Source organism: Pseudochaenichthys georgianus, chromosome 6 (assembly GCF_902827115.2).
Source record: "Pseudochaenichthys georgianus chromosome 6, fPseGeo1.2, whole genome shotgun sequence".
NCBI classification, from domain to species: Eukaryota; Metazoa; Chordata; class Actinopteri; order Perciformes; family Channichthyidae; genus Pseudochaenichthys; species Pseudochaenichthys georgianus.
The window spans coordinates 6,117,796-6,128,260 of record NC_047508.1 but is presented as its reverse complement, the minus strand read 5'-3'; positions in this window follow the sequence as shown (position 1 = coordinate 6,128,260).

Genomic DNA, 10,465 nt, shown 5'->3' with positions numbered 1-10,465 from the left:
CACATTAACAACAATGAGTTATGGGTCTTTGAAGCCGACTGAGGTGCAAAAATATTGATTGGAGACACACACCTGCTGTGACCAACACACGAACACTGAGAAAAATCTGCCCTGTGGTGGCCTCACAGTGACGTGAAGTAATCAGATTACTGACTGTCATCTGTTTCTCAACCTGGCCTGGAGACGAGGCACCTTGAAAGAAGCCTTTGAAGAGAGAAGTGTTCTCACAGTTTCCCTCCTAATGGCTCCCACGTTTCCCTCTTAAAACTTTTGTTTTCCCTGAACCTGAAGCCCTCCCGCTGTGTGAGGGTGTGTGTGTGTGTGTGTGTGTGTGTGTGCTGGTGTGTGTGTGTGTGTGTGAAGGTGTGTGTGTGTGCTGGTGTGTGTTTGCTGGTATGCTGGGCGTCTGTTTGACTAATAGATGTGCAGTACATTTCAGCACTATTGACCATGGCACATTTTCAGGAATACAGACAGGCAGCCTGGTTCCAAACCATTAGAGATAAGACATTTGGATTTCAGAACCAATGGGAGGTGGTGTTTTCTCAGACACACATCAGCACGTTCATTGTGAGCTGCTCTACAAAAGCCATGAGAAATACGCAATTGCTTTTAAAGTGAATATTAGCATTGTGGAATATCTGGGATAATCAATTCATATATTAGTATTTTTCAAAATGTTTTGCTTGTCAGACAAAGTCAGATTCTCTCAGAACTCCCAAAGAAATCTCTTTTGGTCAGATCCAAAAATAGAATCACCTGTGGCCCTAATCTTTTTCTGGAGCGGTGTAAATGTAATTTTTGGAATTTAAAGAAATGCTAATTAATTACAAATGTTACCCTAATTCTTGTACTTTAGGTTTTAATGTAAGTGCAATTTTATCTCTGCATTGATTATGTTATAATACACTTAAATACCAAGTCTGGAAGGAGACTAAATCTCCAATGAAGATTAGGAAAAAAAAAAAGTGCTCAATGTTTACAATATACAGTATTTTATACTCATGTAACATTACATAATGAATTGTGTTACGGTACTATGGTCTTGTTTATAAGACGAGTGTTTCACCACGTCTGCTTTACAACGCAAATATTGCGTTTGAAGCTTTTTGTTTCTAGATGTCAGCCTGTCTGCTGATAGCCTCAGGGTGAATGCCACACAGAGACAATGTGTGCAGACTCAGACATTTATCATTCATTTCAATCTGGACTCTAATATATATCACTGAATAACTGTACTATACTTGAAATAGCATGTTGCAATAGAACAAAGACAATACATCAGTTTGTAGTACTGAGCTAGATGTGAAGAGCTCACAGAAAGTATACATGTACCAGTGCATTCTAGACTTTGTATGTGTACCTATGTACCTTTTAAAACAGTAAGTAGGTTTTTAACAGTACACCATTCTATTACTCTTTCCATCTCCGCCCCTTGCTCACACATTGTGACCCCTGGGGAGGCCTAACCCCCATGTTGGGAACCTCAGACCTAAATACTAATACATGCATATGTAACAATTCTGCAAATCAGAATGTTACCGCCAACAGCAGCCAGCAGGGGGTCGTGCACTGGTGAGGTCTGGGACATTCACTTCACTTATGTCAACCCATTGCACACAAACTATTGAATAAATAGGAAAAGTCTAGAAAACAAATACATATTTATTGCGTTTAAGTGAAGCATCTTAATGAAATTTACATTTACATCATACACTTTCTTTTTGTTAGTTTACTTAACACAATGAAGTTGAATTAATGTAGGATTTTGTTTATTGTACATTACCAAATAAGTCAAATCACTGCTACTTGCTTTATTAACACGAGTGATTTAAAGGAATACAACTCAGTCATTTCACTTTACCTGACTGTAATGTTCAGATCGGAAACAATGTATATGTAAAACAACCAGATGCAGGTCAAAAGCCCCAAGAAGTCGCTCGAGCTTTCTTAGTTTTGAACAACCCTGCAACCAAAACACGATCATCAGAACACTGAGCTCAGTTTCAGGTGAAGCCGTTGACCTGTCAGCTGAGAGTAAAGCTTGAGTTATAGTTATGTCTCGCAGCCTACGCTCGCAGCACATCTACGGCGGGAGAACCTGGCTGCCTGTGTTGTCTGACGCAGATGGAAACGATAAAGAAAGACTCCTTTTTAACAAACCCCCTGAAGACAAGGCAGTGAAGAAGTTACCTGGATGTAACCTCAGTTCTGTATGTCATCACTTAATGCAATGGGTTCAAAGGCTGTATTTATAATATGCACAACAGCTACAGCACCGTTTTGCCTATGACATTTTGTCTCAGGCTAATGTCCAGTTAGCATCTTAATTAAGCATGACTCCAGTTAGAGAGAAAGCATTGAATTGTCTTTGACATTAATGCTGAGGGCAGATTTAGACGACCTCTGGAGGGAACACGAACCTACATTATATACCACATTACAAGAAAGGGGAATCTCCAAAAAGCATAACTGGGCCTCTTTAACATTCCAAATAATCCACTACAGTTACAATTGAACTACAGGTTAGAAGAACATTTAGTTAGTGGGCTACATTTCCCCACTAACGGATGAGGGGTAAAAGAATCAAGGGGAAATTATTCTTCTCGCCTACAATGGGCAGGCGCCGTCTTACCTTAACCTGTTAAGCCCTGAGCCTGTCCATCTGACATTCCCAGAACAAATGACTATAACTTCACTTCTAAAAGGGTTACATTAATCATCTTTTTTCTCAAAACAATGATACACCTGTGAGTTGGATGTAGAAAAGTCAGAATCAATATGTTTTTATTTTAAAGAAAATTCAGATTGAACATAGTTTCCGTCCAAAAAACAAACATTACTTATAGTGAAACCCACCCTTGAATGATGGGATGGTAGACAACAAGCTTTAGGGATCCAAACTATAACATCTAAGTACCTTGTAGTTTAAACCTTACGCTTACACTGTAAAGTGTTATTATGGGAGAATTACTATTCTTGTGGTACTACTGCCTTATTAGGCCCATATTGAGCAGAGCATATTAAGACCAAATCTCATGTACAACAACTTCCTTACTTGCAATAAATCAGCACTAATTAGAGGGTTATTGAGGAAAAACTCTCAACTAATGGCTTATTACTTGTAGAATATGGTCATGTAGAATAAGGCATTAATATGTGTTTTATAATGACTAATAAAGAGCCAATATACTGCTAATATGCATGTTAATGAACAACTAGTTGATGGTTAATTTGAGTAGCTTAATATAAAGTGTTACCAAAAGGTTTAGCAGAGCGCTATGAGAGGCTTGTGAGAATAGAGCGAAGTGATTGGTTAGCTGGGGAGTGACGCCCCCGATCACTTTTTGAGAGGAGAGAGTAGTAACATAGAAATAGTAAATGAATGAGAAAAGAAGGTCTTCCTGGTTGAACTTGCACTGAGCCTCATTAGGATATGGCATGGAGACAAGTAAAGGTGAATGATGAGGAACAGCATGGAGTGAAGACTGATGGGAAAGTGCTGGAAACAGTAGACCATTTGTGTACCTCAGGTCTCTGTTGAACAAGCAGTGCACTTGGACTTGGAACTGAGGAGCAGATTGGCCATTGCAACAGCTCAGCTTGCGATACTAGATAAGATATGGAGTACCAAGAATAATTCCCCTTTCATACAAATACAACCTGATGCACTCATTGATCACATCCATTGCACACAACGAATGCAAAACCTGGACATACAACACATATCACAAAGAGAGTAGTTGCCTTTGAAATGCAGGAGGATCCCTGGGGTGACATGGGAAATGCACAGTACTAACAACTCTGTGAAACAGGAGGTCCGGTCAGTGGCAGGGTTAAAGGTCTGGACGGCAAAAGTAACAGTGGTTCTTCGGACACAAGAACAGTCGGGTCGCCAGCAAATAACATCATGCTCACCACAGTGGAGAGGAAGAAGTTGTGCAGGAAGGCCAGGGGGAGGATGGCTGACAGGCATGAGGAGGTGGGGGGATCACGGTGGTAGAGTGCATGAGAGTGGCACAAGATCGGGATGTTTGGAGCAGGTGGTGATGTCATCAAAGTGCCCTCGGGCAACGGGAAGGACTTGACCTGATGTGTGTTTGAGAGCTGTCCTCTGCAGATTAAAATTATGTGGTTTTTCAGTCAAAAACATTGTGTGCATTCTTGAAGTCTAACAAAATGTCCAGTTCATTTTTCATCAGTTCAGTAAATTCCCCTTATAAACATTTGCAAAGCTGAAGGAATGGTGCACTTCCTCCACTGAGCGAGATGGCAGTAGCTGTTGAATCTAGCTGGGCCGGCCTGGTTTGTGCAGGATGTCGCCCTGCTGATGATTTATACCCAGTTTTTATTTTTTGTGGCTCTGAATCTTGACTGAGGTAGTTACCAGGAAAATAGACTACCAGGTACCATCGACAACTTTTGCTAAGAAAAAACATGTTAGTTTTAATTTGTGTTATTATCTTTATTTGTTTATAAGTAATTTTAATTTCAATGTATTCGTTTATTCATTATTTTAAAGTTGTTATATTTTTTAAGATCATTTAAAAAAAATCCTTAACATAAAAAACTATAGGTTACTTACGTAACCCCAGTCTCAGAGTAACATGAAGTGAGATGTCTCACTATGGGATGCGCCTCATCGCGGAGCAAACAGAAGCATCAATCTCATTACGCCAATCCTGATTGGCTGGTGATCTTGACGTCAGCGTCAGGCGAAATCACCCCCTATAAGTAGCTTGCGCTACGTCGCATGCGTCATTCAAAATAAGCACCTCTTCTCGCTTCACCATAGCAAGGAGGGCCGTCTGGTGAGACATCTCACTTCATGTTACTCTGAGACTGGGGTTACGTAAGTAACCCCAGTCCTCAGAGTAACACTCCGTTCGATGTCTCACTATGGGAAATTGTAGCTCCCGTATTGCCAGACGAGCTTATCTCTAAAATCACCAAACCAACCAGAACTTTTAACAGGTAGGGCTCCGACTCAACCAGGTGCCCAGCACTGCTTGAGTCACACCGGGAGCAGAACGTCCAGCCTGTTAAGAGGCGGACAAAAGTGAGCGGCGAGGACCAGCTCGCCGCTGCACCAATGTCTTGGATGGGAGACATCCTGGACAGAGCCCAGGATGCAGCCAGACCCTGAGTCGAAAGAGCTCGCGGACCCGAGGGTGCCTGCGAACTCTGACTCGTATGGGCCCAAAGCAATTGCTTCCACAAAACAGTGGGAGAACCGTTGCTTAGTAACAGGCTTGCCCTTATAAGGGTTAGCCCAGGACACAAGGAGTTGGTCATTATGACAAGCACCCCTGATCTGTCCATACAGGTGCGTAAGCACGAACTGGACACAGCAAATCCGGCTGCTGTTCCCCGTAGGGACCCAGCGGCGGAGGAAATGCCTCAATGTCCATTGGGGTACATGACCCAACCACCTTGGGTATAAGGACAGGGTTGGGCTTCAACAACACTCTCGTTTGCCCTGGGGTGAACCGAGTGTGTGAAAAAAATATGTACAGATAGTGCATGAAAATTACTGGCTCGCTTGGCGGAAGCCAGGACCAGTAACAGCACTGTATTAGAGAGACCTGGTGTAGGAATCTCTCGCACTCTGAATAGTGTTTATCACCCTATGAGGGAGTCTCACTGTATTCAGGTTGTACCACTCACGGGCCAGGCCCATAAGGCCAAGCGCTCTGGGTGTGGGTGAAAGATCGCCCCCCCCGCCTGAGACAGTATGTCCCTGCGTAGTGGGAGCTGCCATGGCTGCCCGCACAGCAGCTGATAAATCTCCGCTAGCCAGTACATAGCGGGCCAGTGCGGAGCTATCAGGATAAGTGTGTGGCGTTGTTCTCTCACTCTGGCCAGAGTTTGGGGAATCAGAGCCAGGGGTGGGAACGCGTACAGAAGGCCCGAAGGCCAAACGTGTGCGAGTGCGTCCATGCCTAACGGTGCGTTTAAGTGGCGCATCGAAAAGAACAGCTGACATTGAGCATTTTCTTTTGATGCGAACAGGTCCACCGCGGCTCTACCATAACGCACCCACAGCTGGCTCACAATCCTTGGATGTAAAGTCCAGTCTGCATAAAGTGGTGTACCTCTGGACAGTAGATCTGCCCCGAGGTTCGACACACCCGGTACGTGCGTCGCTCTCAGAGAGAGGAGACGCCCGCCGCTCCATAAGATCAGTTTGCGTGCCAGCATGTGTAACTGGAGAGAACGCAAACCCCCTTGGCGGTTTATATACGATATTGTAGTCGTATTGTTTGTCCTCACGAGGACATGATGTCCTCTGAGAAAAGGCAGAAAGCGTTTTAGGGTGAGGAACACCGCTACAAGCTCTAGGTAATTTATGTGCGCCCACTGGAGGTCTCTGCTCCAGAGACCCCTCACCGGACGGCCTTCATAAATACCTCCCCAACCTGTCAGACATGCGTCCGTGGTGACCACCTTCCATGAAAGGACAGCACCCATAGGCACGCCCCGTACTAGAAAAGTCGGGTGCAGCCAGTGGCGCAGTGCCGTTACGCATTTTACAGTAACCATCACTCTCCGCGCGCCATGACGCGCGGGGTTTAGTTTTAAGGCGGCTACCCAGCGCTGAAACTCCCTCATGTGTAAGCATCCTAGTCGTACGACCAGGATGGCTGACGCCATGAGCCCCATTAACCGCAGGCATGTTCTGAAGAGAACATGTTTGCGCAGCTGGAATTGAGCGAGACAAGCTCTGAAAGCTTTCACTCTTTCCGTTGACAGTCGGGCTCAGAGCCATATAATAGAAGAGTTACGTTATCTCCGTTCACTCCAATGGACCACTTTTTTACAGCAATGGCGGATCGGGGAGCCTCTCAATCGTTCCCCGGAAGTTAGTGCCAAGGCTAGCAGAGCAGTAGAGTTGCAGCATAATAGACCGTTCGTGACGGACTTTTAAAGGTAAGAAGAAGTTTAAAGATTTATATTGCAGATATTATCAGTACATCTGATTCAAATTAACATGTGTATTAAAGGATGTCAGTGAATTATCCCTAAATTAGTAGATTTAGGGAACGTTTACAGATAACAGATTAAGCTAGGATACCGAAGCAAGTTAGCAACACACGTTGAACAGCCTTTTAATTGTAAATTCCGTTCTCTTAATGTCATTTCATCCAACATGTTGAATTAGAGAAGAGGGGCTTCTAAACGGGATTGTATGCGGGGGTGGAGGGAGTTAAATATTAGATAAATATAACTTTGGTGCGTGTAAGAGTGAGTGTTTTTAGCAGAGCCATATTGTGTCCTTGTGATTCTGTTGATTATTACCTGTCTGTATAATGTTGCAGCCCAGCTGATTCTGGATTGATGGCAAAGGGAGAGGGACTTAAGTGAGAGAGAAAACACAAGGTAAGTTTAATACTACTGTTTTATATAAGTAAGCATACTAAACATGTATTATATCACTGTATTATATAAGTAATCTTGTTAGTAACCTACTGTATGGCAGGTGGAGGGGCAGTGATGTTACAGGTGGAGGAGCAAAACTGCAAGACTGCAAACTCACAAGACAGAGAAATCAAAGTTTGTTCTCCAGAGAAGAGGTTGATTTCACTTCAATTTTTTATTTCATATTTTCTAAAGATGTGGAAATGGCACAAAAAAGAACTTGAGAGCTGTAACCAAGACAACTGTAACAACATGAGTAGAGAGCCACCAAGGTTTTTCAAGTCCCTCTCTTACTCCATTTTGCCAACCCAAACTTCCAGGTACATGACGGGACACCTTGCTTGTTTTTGTTGTTTGTGCTCCTCTGGCTGGGTGCTGGCAGGTGGAGGGCAGTGATCCCTTCTTCCTTCAATCTTTGAGACTAATGTAAGTAGAAGACATGGCACTGTAAATGTTCGAACATTTAAAATATGATACCACTTAAAAATAAGAAATATTACTTTTGTTACTAAGAGTTCATACTTATTATACCTGTGTCACCTTTCACACTATCGCTGTGATCATGAGCTATGGGCTTTGTAGATACAGGGGCCCTTCTCTTGTTGACCACAGGGCGATGCACGAAGATGGTGGGAATAGCCTCTGCTCTCAGCCTTGCCCTTTTTTGTCTTGACACACGAGTGACTTGAGGTTACTTCACACACAGAACAACTCAGTTTGTCTGCCCACATACATATTCCATAGTGGTTGAATACACAGTATTAGGAAACACTTTATACTTACTGGACATGTTATACTCATTACATACTGTATATAAAATATGACCAAGAATGTGAGACAACTTTATAGAAATTCATATCACATCTGTTACTGATGCCATTTGTCATACTTTGTTAAACTCACAAATAATAAAGTTCCATAACTTCAGTTGGGAACAGAGACCACACCTTATCTCCCCAAGGCAATTTCCCATCCAATAGGTGTGCTATATAGGTGTGTATAACCCTTTCTCCTGTCTGTTACTCCCTCTTTTTTCGTTTATTATGAAACCCAGGTTGAGCAGGTGCTTTACGAGGACACTTGTCTGTGTAATAGCCTCCTGCTCCGACTGTGCGAGAAGCAGCCAGTCGTCCAGGTAGGTTGCCAGGCGAATACCCTGTTGTCTTAACGGGGCTATCGCGTCTTCCGTACATCGTACAAACACTCTTGGACTGAGAGACAGGCCGAAGGGAAGTACTCTGTATTCGTAACAGATCCCCTGAAATGCAAACCTCAGATATTTCCTGTGTGAATAATATACTGGGATGTGGAAATACGCATCTTTCAGGTCGACTGATGTAAACCAGTCATCTTGTCGCACGAGACGCAGCAGAGATGTGTGAGTGAGCATTCTGAATTTGTATCTTTTTAGATATTTGTTCAGAACCCTCAAATCCAGTATTGGCCGAATTCCGTTCCCTCCTCGTTTGGGAACGAGGAAGTACTTGGAATAAAAGCCACTCTGACTCTGCTCGGCAGGTACAATAGATATAGCCCTCTTTTCTAGAAGTGAGAGGATCTCGGTGGTGTTTTAACAGCCCCAGTCGGCACTGCGCATGCACGTGACGGTGGTGCCTTCACAGACCCGTTTATTATCCGCCTTTTGAGAGAGGCCGTAGATGCTCTCAGAAGGGGATTTATAGTTAACCGACTGTTTACTGTTTTTCTTTTCATTTTTTTGAGCTGCGCCCTTGGCCGAAGCCTGGATGCGTCAGCGGAAAATGGTTTATTGAAACAACAAAGATGTGACATGTGTTTTATGCGGACTTGAGGATGACGTTGAGGCATCTCTCGAGGCAACGGGAACACGTTTAGAGCCGGGGAAAGAACTTCCAGCTCCGTCACGGAGGGGAGAAGGAGGGGCTGTCAGGCCGCTCGCTTCTTCTTCTTCTTCCTCGACTGCTGGCCGAAATTCTGGGTTGGCTGCGCCTGAACTGCAGCCGGAACCGGAGACTTTCTAGGCCAACTCGCCTTCGTCTCCTGCCTGGGCTGGGGACTCGGGGTGGGCTGCGCCCTCTGCTGTCCTGGTACTTTAAACATAGCAGGGTTCGGGGCAGCTTGGGCGAAGGGCCGCTGTTGCGAAGGCAGCGGCTGGACCCTTCGAGGGAGACAGAGGTGGAGGGCCTCGTCTTCCTTCTTTTTCGACTCGCACTTCCTCTGCATGGAAGCGAGAGCGGAGCCGAAAATCCCCTCGGGAACGATGGGCATGTCAAGCACATCTTCCTTTTCCCGGTCTGGGAGGTTGGTGAGGTTGAGCCATCTAGCTCTTTCCTGCACCACCATGATCCCCATTACCTTGCTCGTGGCCTGGACGGACAAATGTCTGTGACCGCGGCTATCTCGTCGAGAGTGGCCGGTCCAGGATTGCTCGACAGATCCTCACAGAGCTCCACTTGGTACGCGGTTAGCATCGAGGAAACGTTCAGAGCCCTGGCGGACAATGCTGCGGCTCTGTAGGCCCGTTCAGTCATGGTTGACTGGAATCGGTGCGTTTTTGCTGGCAGTGTGGGGTTCCTGCTTGGTGACGGGCCCATCCTCGGTAGGAGGTGGGCTGCCACCAGCGGTTCCATGGGCGGTATGCGGAGCAGGCCGAGCCTCTCCATGCCGTCACAGTCTAGGGAGGAGGCACCCTGGATTAGGGCCTTGTTGCTAAAGGGCCGGTCTCTCCACGAGACCGACACCTCATCCAACATCTCCAGGAAGACCGGAAGGAGTTGCCTCTTCGTCCTCATTGTTTGGGGAAAATGTTTCCCCTCGTAACGGGACCTGGAGGTCTCCTTGGCCATTTCGGGCCACGGGATGTCTAGCTTGGACGCGGCGCGCTGACACACGGCCTGCAGGTCCATGCTTAGACAGGGCGAAGCTGGTGTGCTATCGCCCGGGAGAGCAGCCTGAGCCGATGACATGAAGATGTCGTCTTCCTGCTCATCCGAGTCAGACAGGAGGAACTCAGAGGTATCCTCTTCGTCCTCCATGTAGTCTAACTCTAGGACATCTTCCGCGGGTG